General features: G+C 37.1%; 1 pseudogene; it reads right to left on the bottom strand.

The window, feature by feature from the left end:
• Window positions 1-5,140: 5,140 nt before the first annotated feature.
• On the bottom strand, window positions 5,141-15,192 carry LOC108778080 (uncharacterized; annotated as a pseudogene).
• Window positions 15,193-15,283: the final 91 nt, after the last annotated feature.

Raw genomic sequence — 15,283 nt, 5'->3', positions numbered from 1 at the left:
CATTTCCTACTTTTTTAATCTGCAGAATTCTCGCGCGCGATGTAACATTTATTTTATTGTTATTTACTTATAAAATGTCATTTAATTGGTTTTAAAATTCTTCACAAGATGTGTTATATTGCTTGTGTTTTATATAATAATTTATTATTTAATATTATTGAAAAATGCATGTGGAGCAAACTGAAACTGTTTGGCTGTTTTTGTTAATTATTTTTATTAATCAACTTATATTTACTTTGTCAGTAATTTAATAATCTTTAAATTCTAATTAATTTTTTAACAAGCCTTGAAAAAAGAGTGAAAGTATTATATGCTTATTCTTGAACAAAAGCAGCAGATTCAAAAGATTTAAAGAGAGATATCAAACAGATTTTGACAAACGAAAGCGAAAGCAGTATTTAACCCCATCTATGCGGTAATGACATTTAAAATCTATTGTTCGTTTTCATTTGTTGTATGCACTACTACTGAATGGTATAGAATTATTTTACGTTAGCAAAGGAGCTCAAATCTCGCATTTTCCGTGAACGATAGCAAAAGAACGACAAAGGAAACGTCCGATACAGGGTATGATTCTCGACGACATCGAGTCGACGGACGCATGCGGCGGCGGAACCACGAGAAAAAGGAGTAAGTTCGCGTCGATATTCCGATACGCTTCGGCTATCGTCCGTCAGTTTGAAATTTACGACGCGACGGCAGTGTCGTGACTGGTCGTCGCATGGAAACAGGCGAAATTCGCGGCGTGCAGAGAGGAGACTCACCATGGTGAGTCGTCGACGGCGTGTGTCCGATACACACCGTGGAGTTGTACAGCCGTTCTCGTGGCGTGCAGCGAAGATAAAAAAGATGAAAAAAAGCGCACGTTGGCGGATCCGCGGCAATATGCCAATATGGCAATAAAGCGAGACGCTCTCTTTCTCTCCTCGTCTCACTCTCTCCTTTTCGCCATCCTGTCTTTATCTGTCTGTCTCTTTCTCTCTATCTCGTTCGGTGTCGATATAAACAGGCGAACAATGTCGGCGCAAAAATGCCGACAGATGGGATTCCCGTCCCCTTGCCACGTCGCCCGCATGCTCTCAACCATCCTAAACCCCTCATGAAACCACCCACAATGCTCGCTTTCATAGGCTTTCATCGTTTTTCGTCGGTTTCCCGATCCGCGTGATACGTACGCGCGGCATCGCGTTTGGACGCGCATGAAAGCGGCCGATATAAAGCCGCCTGTAATAAACGACGGTCGCATGAAAAAAGACCCATGCCAGCGTGGCCGATATATTCATTAAATTCGAGAAAGCATTAACGCTCTAAATTTGACATTTTTCTAAACTCGCAATATGTCACGCGGATATTCGAGATGCGAGTGAAACACAAGCATGGAATTGACTATTATTTAAGGATTATTTCGAACGGCCCTCGTTCGAACGTTGTTTCGAATAGTTTGAAAAATTATTTCTCCGTTTTTTGCGCGAAAAAATTCACTAAAAAAATTCAGACAACGGGTTAGTTTTTTTGTAATTATGATAGTAAAATTTTAATTTTTCGATTAACAACGTGAGCTGAATAATACGGCTATTGTGAAAACGAATGGAATATATTTTGTGCAAATAGATGGCGAGGAAAAAGTATAGAAAGCCGTGGAGTTTATCTCGGCGGTTACATTTTCGAGGACCGGCCGTCTGATCAAAGGACGTGTGCTCGAATACAGACCGACACCAAAATTCTATCTAGACGCTTAGCCGTTATTGAAATGGCATTCGCAGCTGTTTACTCCGTCGTGCATGCAGCGCGTCGACGACAAAAGGGTTTCGACCTAGCTGCCAATTTCCTTGAAGAGAATGGGAGCGGGAGGTAAGAAAAGAGAGGGAGAGAGCGGTTTGTAACCCACCACTCGTGCTATTTTCCGGCCACTTCGTGTGCACGCGCGACTTTATCCGTGGAAACACAAATGGTTTTGTGGCTGCCAAAGACACGACAAAACAGGAAGACACCACATTTGCTTGCTGATCGACACATATGTCGATTTCAGACAATTCTTAACGCTATGTGCGGTAAATACTTTTATTTGCAAAATACGAAAGAAAAGAATAATCGTTAAATTATTTTAAGATCAATCCAAGATTATTTATTTATTCAAAATGTAGATGCACAATTCAATTTATAAAATTATACGAATTATTGTTTAAAATCAACGACTGAAAAGATTTAGGCATGAAAGGAACAGATAAATGAAATAATTAATCGTAAAATAAAGTGAGAGAAAAGTACAATTGAATTAACGGAAGTCAGAGAAGAAGGGACGATTTTAATAGCAATGAAAACTTTTACCGCCTCGCCGATGATTACAGGTTAACGAGGCGGCAGTAAGTGCCCACTCGGCCGAACGATAATTGGTCGCTGATCGATTCGTACCGCGAAACAACCCGCGGTGAGTTCGCTGTAAATGCGAAAATCTGCCTCGATCGTTCCTGATCGTAACGCTCGCGCAAGTAAAAACGACGTATATGTGTGTAAAACTGAGTTATATATACGTCCGCACGAAACTGCAGTTGCGGATAATTGGAGCGCGGTAGCTACGGTGATTGCCCAGAATCGACTTCCTTCCATACACCTGTAAGTGCCTCCAGCGAGTAAAAAAACATTTAATTCTCGAAAGAATAGATGATAATGTATCAAAAAATCTGATTTTATTTTTTTCTTGCATTTATTAAGAATTAAAATAATTATTAATGATAAAAACAGGGGTCAAATATGATCCATGGTTTCGTTAGGTAAAGAGATTATTTAAAGTTATTAATAACTTTATTGTATTTTTCATCGATAAATGAACAAAAGAGGAAGCTTCATATATTCATCATTTACGTTCTTTACTCAGTTTGTATATTGATTAGATGAAAAAGACCGAATCCGACTCCACCTTTTCCTGATCTAAATACATTCTGAAAATCCACCCTGTCAATAAAGAGTTTAATTATTATAGATATCTACTGTATGTTTAACTCAATAGTTTAGATGATCTCGGCAACTTTAATCCATATAGATAACTAGATGTAGATAAAGATAGTTAAAATAACACTGAATACAAGAAGAAAGAATAACTAGACAAATGTTCCGATTACGCGTCTCTCGCACGGTTGCAATTGATAATTGATAAGATGCTGCCGGTCGAAATATAAATTAGACACGTCGCGAGAGAGAAAACATTTTGGTTGCAGGTCGTAAAGAGTCCGGTTGAGACCGGCGCGATGTCTCTGAGTGAAATATAAACGAGCGAAGGGCACGCAAGTCCTGATGAGCATCAGCAGGTACATGGTCGCGCTTCTGGATGCACCAGCGATACGGAGCGGTAAGCGGGGCTATATGGATTGCGGATTCCCCGCGGCGCTTGTATCCCGAGTAATCCTCAGGAGTGTGCGACGGGCACGCACGGCATTCTGGCAATTCTCACGACTTCCTCGTCGCCCTTAGTCGAATCGATCCGAACCATCCACCCGTCTGCTCGCACATAACCACTGCCTGCCTTCTCCCGATCGTCATCTACGGTTTACGCGGTCGTCCCGCATGTTTCCCCAATCCGTCGCTCAGGTGTACCACGATTCCCTTGCCTGTACACGCTCCTCGCCGCTTTATCCACAGACTTGCGAGGATCCGCAAACGATCCTGAGACAAGACGATCCCAATCGAGCAAGGAGGTCGGCATCTCCCGAGCACGTATCTAGCGCTTTCGATACCTGCGATTCTACCGCCCGCGATGTTCATTCGGGATACGTCGTTAAAAACATAGATTTACAGTATAAAATGCGATCGTGCCGCTGGTTAGTCGGACTCGCCTATAAAGCCACAATGGCAAATTCGTGATTCGGAATAAGTTAAGCTGATTCTGTAGCCATAAGCCATAACCATAAGGCAATGCGTTATACGGCTATTTTAACAGCGTGACAATGCGATCGTCGAAGAGCGCACGACGGGTGGTTACTGTTGCTTTTGCTATCCCTTCGTCACGGACTCTAAATCTTGCTTACTTAATGTGCAATAGTTTCGCAAAGAATGCGTTTGACCAAAATTTGCACCTTAGCATCAAAGGAAAAGAAGATTAGAACGTTCTGTCACATTCTGTCAAAATTAAGCTTCTCTTAAATTCATAAAACAGAGTTTTCTCAAAAGACCGAAACGGACAGAAATATTCATTGTTCTCGAAAAATAAACAGATGAAATATATTATAATATTAAATTAAAAGAAAAATAATAGACTTTACCACTCTAGGCGTAATCAGATATTGATGGAATAAATAAATAAAAATTATTTATAGCAAAATATTTACATCGATTAGTTTTATAGTTTAATGTGATGGACTTTAGTGTCGTGAAAGATTTCTATGAAAGGAAGAAAACTCTGGAATCGTGACGACAAGAATAAAACTTGGATCGTACATGAACTACGTGAGCAGACATAACGATGATGTGATTTATAGAAAAATACGAAAAGGGTCGTAGTACATTTTTCTTTCGACAATAACTTGAATTTTTTAATTTTTCTGTCACACGCGTCTTATGCATATTTCTGAACATACGGTTAACGATGAGTAAGGATTAAATTTTAAATATATTAAAGTAAGAAAATAATTCTCGCGACAAAAGAAATATAAATGATGAAAAAATGATACATAAAATCTAAATTTTAAATATATAGATATATAAAAGTCAGAAAACGATTAACCACGGAAGAAATTACGTAAGAAAAATAATTTAACAATTCAAGCAAAATTTTTCTATAATAATTAATAGAGATAATTATAATTGATAAATTTAATAAGCCAATTTTAAGTTTTGGTTATTTGATATCTATACAAAGTTTTCAATTAAATGTTACTCAAAAAACAAAAAATTAAATTCTTTATGTATATATATCAAAATAACTTATAAGTTTAACCGTGAAAGAACGTCATACTTCTGCTAACGAAACTACCCGGACATTGTTTTGGATCTCGAATAGTGCAGCCCCTGTCCAGCAGCGGTTCAAAAGGACAGCCGGCCCGGGAGAAGCTGTGGCTTGTGCAACATAAATAGAGATACCAAGTGAGAAGGGTGCAACGAAGGTGCGACTGCAGTAGGTGATAGTAGTAGTGGTAGATCGTGGTAGCTACTCGTTGTGAAACTTAACGATGGTGGGCGTGGTGGAAACGGGCCGCCTTTGTCCTCCACGGCGGCCTCCAAATTATGTCGAGCGGCACCGAAATCAGCTCGGTTCGGTAATTGGCAAGCTGTTTGTTTTATCGCACACCGTGCCGACAACAGATGGCTACGTTCAGTTCTGCCGATGGACCATATTACGACCTGCTATTATCGACCGACCGAACAAAATAATTGATCACCGAAGCCTTCGGACAGAACGTCAGTGCGTAAATGTAAGGGATGATAAAATATCTAGCTACGCATTGTTAAGTCATTGCCGGAAATCTACCGCGCAGTGGTTTATCGTCCATTAATCGCAGAATGTCAACAGTTTGTCTTCTTAAAGATAATAATATATTTGCCAGAATAGACTATATGTTGGATTAATAATTAAATGGTTTTTATACTGACCCGTTTTACCGTGATGGACAATTATCTAAATTAAAGAACGATATTCGATAAAATGCAACAGGTGCGACAGAAAAAATTACGCGACTGATTGTAATTCTTCTAAAAATACAATGCATAATTAAATTATTTAAGAAGAATATTAATAAGTCATTTAAATATATAGTTATAATATAACATATAGTAGTTACCGTGCAGTTCAATTATTGATCTTCGAATATAAAAGAAACGCGAGATTTTGAATAAATCCGAGAACTTTAAATTTATTTACTTTTCCAGCAGTATGAGCAACTAAAAAGCGAAACGAACTCGTGAGTAATCCGGAGTACGAAAAACTTTACTGGTTATAACACCTGTGGCATCCTATACGAGAAGGTGACGTCCATAAGATCGGGGTTGAGCGAAAAGCTGTGAAAAAAGGGAACATACATCTCAAGTGATCTTTCCTACCCTTCGTCAGTTGGCGACACCGTACAATCCTCGGTATCTACAACCACCCAACAGGTGGCAGCACGCCCTAGAATGTCAAGTATTCATCTATCGAGTTAGGTAAAAAAATTTGTGATTGAGAAACAAACTCAATATCGTACCATGGGATTGATTATATAATATTATTCTTTATTAACAGCAACTACAACAGAACCTATTCGATATTAATAGAAGTTATTTCCAAAAATAATACATATAGTATATAATGTATGTATATATAATATATACAATAAAAATTAATTTCCAGTTAAGAAAGAAATTGATTAGGCAAGAATTTGATTATTTTCATCGTTTACACTAATTAATTTTAGAAGTATGTTTAAGATTAGTTTATATTAATTATAAATTCAAATGACGATACACTTTAATTTTTTAATGCAACGTTTAATGCATTACTGTAGACTAAGTGTTTCATAATTTATTAATATGCTTCAAATGGGATATTTGGATATTTGGATTGCAAACAAGTCCTATCTACATTCTTGCTATCGTATAAACGATGAGTCTCTAAAAAAGAATAAAAAGATCTCGAAGCGGCGAATACCCTCGATTTATCTTGGTTGGCAGCGCACAAGGCAAGTGGCCGATACATGCGATAATAATTAAGCAAGCGACTTGTCTACCTTGCAAATTATTTCTCGAGAAGCATCGTGTTGCGGGATCAAGAGACAGATAATATGCCAGCGGCGCACGTCTGGCTTGTCAGTCGTAAAATACTCTTCCGAGAAGCGCTAATTAATCCACTATGCACAATGCGTTCTGCACACGTAGAAATATCGACGAAGTCCGGTACACGAAGAATAATAATTCCCAACGAGCAAACTTGGCTTCGATCCATCAAGTACGAAGCGCGTAATTAAAGCTAAGGAATTCCTTCACTGAGTACGATAAATACGCGCGGCGACGTACGTAAATTGTGAGACGAAAGAACGCGCGAAAGATACGAGATGGAGCAATATTTTCGTTAAATAAAAAACGCGTCGCAGGATATCAGACAACAAAATCGATATCAACCGGACCGCAAAAAAAAGAAAGCGGGAAATCGTAGCTCGCCCGTCGTACTCGAGGTGGTATGCGACTCGTCGGACCCGTGTAACTTATCTCAAGTGTTGCCGAGATTGGGCATGTTTTGTTTCGACTGTCCCCCTAATTAGAAGCCGTTTAGACTTTTAGGTCGAGCGGGATGAAGTGTGGTCGAGCGAGATCAGGCGACTCGATAACGCGCCAACGAAGAGACGTAATGACGGCGGAGGATGCATCTCCTCTTAATTCCACGATCCTTGACGATGTTACGCCGTGGCTACGTACGAAACGAATGTTCTCAGGACGGGATACCGTCGCCTGGAAGCCTGTAACGACATTATGTCGATCGTTCTCGTACGCAAGAGGAGGAAAGGTATGTGAACGGAGTCGTTAACCATGCGTCTTCGATCCGCATAGATAAGCTCGCATATTTAAGAATGCTTTTAACGGGACGGTGTGAGCCAATTGCCTCTAATAGGGGAATCTTGTCGTTACCGCTCTGATGCACTAATACACGGCGGCCGAGTAACTATATGAGACTCTACCGGACAATTAGCTTCGAGTGACAAATCTACCTCTACAATCGTAACAATGATGAGGTATCACCCCGGACGCAATGTGTGACTTCACGCTCGATGAAGTTAACGAGTTACCGTTATTGAGTTCTCGTGAGAATAACAAATGAAAAATTCATGTAAAAGTATTTAAAATATAATTGAACATTTTATACTTCTAATATGTATATATTATTGTTACACAAACTAATAGTAATATTATACATCAATGTTATCATTTTCTACTCAACAATGTAATTATCTGTACAGTGTGTTATACGATATTATATTTGTTCAGTGAACAATTATAATATTGATGTAATGTCACTGTGAGCGTTCGCTGGGTATTTTTCAATATCCAGAATTTAAAAGAATCTAATCGGCAATCTAATGATAAAACTAAAAATGAGAGCATATAACAATAAGCAGTGATGCGTAACTTTGCAATCCGTGACTAGCGCAGAGAAAAATTAAATTCAAAGCTGATTTCGTTTTTACTAAAAGACGTACTTTTCAAAGGTTTAATAATGCAACGTCTTCATACATTTAGAATACACACAGATGTACGAATAACGAAAGATAGTCGTCGCTTAAATTACCTTCAGATAGAACGTATTTACATGTGTGCAGGACGAAGGATCCCGGGGTCGTTGTCAGAGGGCATAGAGGAGGCTCAAAGGGATCGAGGCGCGCCCGAGAATGGAGATTTAAGGGGCCGACGTGGGTGTGGGTGGCTGCGGGGTTCCTGATGGCGTCGTCGTCGTCTTCGTTGGCGTCGTCCACAACGTTGTTGCATTCGCCGCCAACGTGACGCCCCTTGCGCTTATTCCAACAGGACACTCATGTATATAAGGCCCTTCTACGTGGCGTTTACATTATTCGGTCTCGACTCAAATCTAATATTATGAATCACGCGTCCCGTCTGGGGTCCTTGTGTATAATGGGGTCGTAGGTCGGTCCGCCTCGCGCGGAATACTTCGTCCTTTTGCACGATAGCGGAGAAACGGAACAAAGAGACGAGCGAAAAAGGACAATCTTGCCTTTCACTACTACTATATTGAAAAATATGATCCCGCGCTACGCTAAAAATAAAAAATTAATATTATTATAAATTCGGTGAATATTCTGTACAGTATTTCATATAAAACGCAAACGCAATATTCTTAAATTCACGTTACAAAGATTTCAATTTACTCGTTGCGTTAACAGCTGAGCGACTCAAAAAAGAATCAAAAGTCGTCGAAGGCGTTGAAGGATACCGACTGTTACGGGATTTATCGCTAGAACGAGGGAACGCGAGGTAGAAACGAGACGAGAGGGTGTAACGAGATCGAGCCGTAGAGACGAGAGAGGAGAGGATTTTCTTAAATTGCACTTTGTAGCTCCTGAGAGACCTTACACAGGGATTTCGACGCCCACGGCGAGGGATAACGAGGCGAGCACCGGGGCCCCCTTCATGGAGGTGAGAGACACACACCGGTGGGTCCACCGTCGCAACGTGCGGCCCACGGGGACATAATTGATATCCGGGAAGAGCAAAAGGGCGGCGAGCCGGTGGCGGTGACGCGCGGGGAGTGAGGAAAAAATTACCTCAACAGAGTAGGGGGTTGGAGAAGACACGAGGAGAAAAAAGGAAGAAAAGGAACAGAAAGAGACGAAGGACCACCGCGATCGTACGGGAATCAACGACTTGCCGAAACTCTGGCAAAGGCCACCTAAGCGCCGACAGAGCGTCCTCTGCCTCTATCACTCTAGCTCCAATCCGTTTCTGCGCGAACCATGCCTCTCTCTCTCTCTCTCTCTCTCTCTCTCTCTCTCTCTCTCTCTCTCTGTCTCTCTCGCTAATTAACGGTTCCGCGCTGTGCAAACATGGAGTGACCACCTCCGTCCGGACTAATTGCTAATCGCAGCTTCGGCACGAATCCTCCTCCCATTGGCCGTGTTTCTCTTTCGCTCCTCAGAAATTCCGCCTTCGTGTATGCACACCCAAAGTACGAGCTAAAGTTCAAATGGCCGTGCACTTAACGGGCGAAACGGGGCAGTGGGTGCACCGCGGGATAATTCGATCTTATCGCGTGTTGAACAAGCCGCCCGCTGGGAAATCGACCGTATGGATCGTTAAAAATCGAGAGATTGCGACAAACCGTGCCAACACGCTGTGGAAATGGCTCAACAAAGGAATTCGAAAATAAAACGATCAAAAACCTACCCTTGTTGTGTATATAGTGATTAAAGGTAAACAATAGTAATAATAAAAATTAATAACCTCAAACGGATATTTATAGATAATTATTATTATCAATTATTATCGAATGTATTTATTCTTTAGTCTGTCCTCTAGTTATCATATTTCATTATACAATATTACAGCTTTTTTTCAAAAATGATTTTAAATACTTAAATATTCATATAAGTATATGTATATATTTAACATCTCAGAAAAATTCAAACTTTTCAATAGAATAATTTTTGTATGATAATCCTGCTTGTCTTGACTTTAACGTAATTATTATCAAAAAATGCTATGCTTAGATATTTTAATTTTCATGTCTACATTAATGACAAATGAAATTATTATATAATCGTGCAGAATAAGTGTACGTAAGCTATACAATGCAATATGCGGTGCATGCGAGGAAATCCTAGTTGCCGCCATTTGGCAACGCCAACCATAAATTATAGCAACGTACCGAGAATACTTGCGATTCCTCGCTTCTGAATAATTGCTACTGCCTTCAGCCACCTGCAGGTATAATCCTATTATAGTATATTACATCCTGCGGTAAAATGAAGCAAAGATTTCTGCGGCTGACAACACGCGAGCTTTCAAAGTATGTATTTAAATTTGAAATCTTAAAAGATTAAGGAAGAATTTATACTTTTATAATACCTATATTTCGAATTATTACAAAAAAATAATAGTAATTTTTGAAAATATAGTCAATGTTGTAGACATAAAAATAACAATATAACAATAAAACTATTAACTATTACAGAATTATTTTTCAATTGTCTTAATTATTAAATTATTTATTAAATTGTTATTTCGTTGCAATAAAGCGACTTTATTATCATTGCATAAATTTTCTTTTCTTAATTTAACGAAATGAATTTTGTTCACTATTAATTCATTATACTTATATATATGTATATGTGTGTGTAAAAATATGCTTCAGTCAAAATTGGAGATTAGAAAAAACTAATATTATGAATACCTTCCAAGAGTATTCATAATATACAAATCGAAGTGAGAAAAGAAATCTAGTGGTCTCCTTTTTGGATCAAGTATTTACAAAGCGAGGATCAGTCGATAATCCCCAAATGAATTTTGTCAATATAAAGCAGGTACGCCACGGAAACTAGATAAATCGGATTAGCCTATAACGAAAAAAGGCCTCTCTCGATTTCGTGATACATATAAATAATGATGGGATGTGAGAACGCGTAAATAAAAGGGTTTACGATGTAAACATTCTCTTGGAAAAAGTTTCAATAACTTCGATATTAAGATTTTGTAAAACTTTTACAAATAAATAGATAATAGTGTTTATATAAGCAACATGTAAGGATGATTAATTCAAATTCCACGTTAATAATTGAATAGTTTTTAAATAATTATACTTGTTTTATATATTAGAATAAATGAAAAAGCTGTAAAATTAAGAGTATAAAAAGATAGCCTGTTCAAGTCGTATAAATCAAGCATGTTTGAGTCACGAAAGAAGGTTGCACCTTCCAAAATGATCGAATACATCAAGAATCGCGATAACGATGTTAGATAGATCTAGACTGTCTACCTAGCTATTAATTTTTTTCAGAGAACCTGCCTCTAGACTTACATTCGTAGTAAATTGAGATATTAGTCTTCATCTGACCGTCAGCCAAAATTCATTGCATTTTCTAATTTACAAAAAGTATTTTCAGAGAGTCTCCGACTGTCCATTCCATAGGTCATAGGAAATTGTGTAGACTTTACTGCTACCTTTTGTAAATTCTTATGAATGAGTAGCCTCGAGCCAATTTCTAAAAGCTTACGCCACATTTATTCGTTAAGGCGGCAAGATGGGCCGAAAGTCCTTGTGTTGTTGCGTTTAGCAATCTTATTAAAATCATACGGAGACATGATTCACAAAAGGACAGTGACATTATTCTTGTTGCGTAGTTAATGACAAAAAAATCTCACGGTTGATTTTGTCAAATCTTGTCGAGACTCTTGTTACGCGTCGTTTAGCTCGCGTTCTGGATCGTCTCGATATGTGCACGAACAATTTTCCGCCTCTCAACGTCAGACCCGTTTATCTTCCCGGGATCACGAGCGAAAGGGAGCTCGTGTAGAAAACCACCAAAAACTTGTCAGCGAGTTTAAGCGCGAACAAAAGCCCACCCGTCGGCGCGCTGTGCCTCTAAACGTTGAGATTATCATTGTGCCGATATTTATCTGTCAGTTTCTAGCCGCGTTTCCTTGCCCGCGGTCATTGTCGTTTGGTAGGATCAGTGAAATCCGGCCCGAGGCCCACATTTTTCAGGTTGACAAATAGACGGACAATGAGACATTCCGCCGCGGTTAGAATAACATCATTTAACTACCGTAAACCTTCTCTTCATCGACCGTCTCTACGATCGCGATCCGGCTTTCGCAGAAACCGATGAAAATCGAGTGTGCTCCAAAGTAAATTCCGACGCGGCCTCTTAAGCAGATTATATTGTGTCGCAAATTTCCCATCTCGATTCTCAAATGAAACATATGCGGTATAAGTAGTATGCACAAAGTAAAGAGGAAAGTATAAAGAGACACGCATGTGTGTGTCAACTACTATATATCGTGTCCTGATTATCTACAATCTAGATAACATGAGAGATGATCCTGCGTATGAATAACAATACTTCCATCGATTTCTCGAATACCTTTGAGATTAAGGCTTATTGACAAAAATGCTTCAAATCAAAATTTTTCTATTTCGAGAGGACGTATTCAAATATACATAACTTTGATATGTTTATTAAAGTTGTATTTCCTATATAGATTTAAAAGTATCTTTATTTAAAAAAAATCCTATATGATTTTTTAATATTATATTTATAGTCTCTCTCGATTTTGCTATATAATTTATATATAGAAATAAAATACAAAATCATTAAAATAGAAACATATGATATTTTTTTCTAACATTTATAAAACATAACTACAATTTATATCGCATTTCGATTACTTTAATCCTTTTATGTGTGAAATAACGGAAAAATTAATTTATACAAAAATTATATAGTATTATTTAAAAATAAATGTGTATGCGTATTGCAGAAAAATTAGTGGAGTTATAAATATAATAAATTATTTTCTTCTCTCATTCTTTTAAACATTATTGATGTACATTATAATTATGGAAAGATAAATATTCTATGAGATTGTACCAATATATACATAAATATATAAATTTTATGAAAATATTGTACGTAAAATAAAATAATTCCATTTTTATTTATTTTTAAAATTATTAATTACTGAAGGCAGAAAGTACATTTATCTTGTCTCGACTATAATATCATCTTTAATAGTTAATATAAGTTTATTCTAGATGGAGTCACTTTCAAGATTTGAAAGAATTTTTATTTCTACATAAAATAGAATAACATTATTCTTCAAATAATTCCTAAAATAATTTAGGAAAGAGATATAAAATATTAGATATTTCGCAAAATATCCAACCTTTTTTATCAATTTCATATGTAAAAAAATTATTTGAAGAATAATGTTGTTCTATTTTATGTAGAAATAAAAATTCTTTCAAATCTTGAAAGTGACTCCATCTAGAATAAACTTATATTAACTATTAAAGATGATATTATAGTCGAGACAAGATAAATGTACTTTCTGCCTTTAGTAATTAATAATTTTAAAAATAAATAAAAATGGAATTATTTTATTTTACGTACAATATTTTCATAAAATTTATATATTTATGTATATATATTAAATATTAATTTATGTTTGTAATACATTTTGGAAAATTCCTGCTACTTTACTGTATTTTGTTTATATTATATGCATTATTTCTTTCAAAGAAATAAAATGTAAAAAAATTAAATTGGTAAAATCGTTATTATTTATCAGGCAAAATAGATCTCTGTTAAGTTAACAAAAGGTAAATGAAGTCCCTGTTAATAAAATACTGTTGCATCGTAATATTTGATATTAATACTAATATAATTTATATTTTTTGTTTCTATATATATAAACCTAATTTTAAAAAAACGAACTATAGGAAGCCATGTAAAAAGAATCTTTTTTATTTAAATGAATGATTTCATGTCGTTCTTCCCTATCGAGCGAGCGTTTCACAGTCGAGCGGACAGCATACTGCAGAACCATCCGCTTTTACGATCAAGCACATTTGTCGGAAAATTTGCCATCCGTGCACAAATTAGATATCTTGTTACAGTATTAAATTTTTTATAAAATAAATATAGTAATAAAAGACAAATTCAAATAGATATAATCTGATAACGTTAGTTAAAATTTCGTTCAATATTAGAATAAAAATAAATGTATTTTATACCATATATCAAACCATTAAATATCCACAGACTTAAGGATTTTAATATAAAACTCTTTTTTTATTCTGAATCTAAATATAATCTTTACAAAAATGTGAATAAATGGTTTAATTAATAATATAAATTTTGCATATTATACGCGACCGTTAATAAATCCTATTGATTTTACGTTTAATATTGAAATTATGTCAGATATCGCATTTCTCGAATAAGGTAACAGGTCATGCGCATGCAATAATAGAGTTACAAACTCACCACATTGACGAAGTCCTGGAAAGTAACTGCTTCAACACGCGACTCTTTCGCCCTGGTTAGAAGTATGTCACGTTTGTTCGTCGGTATCTCTGCCTTCCATTCGGGGCTTCTCAAGGCTGCCAGAAAGTCCTCCAGCGGTATCTCTCCAAAACCCTCCGGATCGAACTGGAACAGTGGCCAATCGAAATTTAGTGTTCACCAAAAACAGATAAACATCAAAACTCAAAGTAATGCAATTATACACACCTTGTCGAAGAGCATTCGCCACTTCTGTAATGCAATAGAAAAATTCACGTTAGTCATCATATTTATCAAAATTAATGTCAAAAAGATGCCTTGAATATGAACATAAAGTTAATTATCCATCAATATTTTATAATACAAAATCTACTTATTCATGTCTCTAAAAAAAACCAAGATAATATTATGGACTGATTACGATAAATGACGTGAATTAAAAAATGACAGTTATTTTGACAAATAACTAGAAAGTGACGAATAATTAAACGGTTTATTTCTGGTTACGGCATCTAGCGATTTTGGGATAACGACTCACGTCATTAAGCAACTCCCGCCTGTACTCGGACTCGTCGATATCGACCTCCGAGGCCAGATCGGTGTGATCGGTAACGTATCCATCGTAATGCACGCTGTTTGCCTCGCTGCGCGCGTACTCGTCCTCCTCCTCGACAGCACCGGCGATGGTCGGTATAGAAGCACCGTTTGCTAGTAGCATTACCGCGCGCGGCACGAGGTCACCGGGTGAATCTCCTCATTCCTCCCTCTTCCGCGTGCTTCCTGAAATATAAAGGGGCTACATGTTAAAC

This window comes from Cyphomyrmex costatus, unplaced genomic scaffold (genome assembly GCF_001594065.2).
Source record: "Cyphomyrmex costatus isolate MS0001 unplaced genomic scaffold, Ccosl1.0 scaffold116, whole genome shotgun sequence".
NCBI classification, from domain to species: domain Eukaryota; kingdom Metazoa; phylum Arthropoda; class Insecta; order Hymenoptera; family Formicidae; genus Cyphomyrmex; species Cyphomyrmex costatus.
The sequence above is the reverse complement of the archived record's forward strand: the minus strand, read 5'-3'. Positions and strand labels throughout refer to the sequence as shown.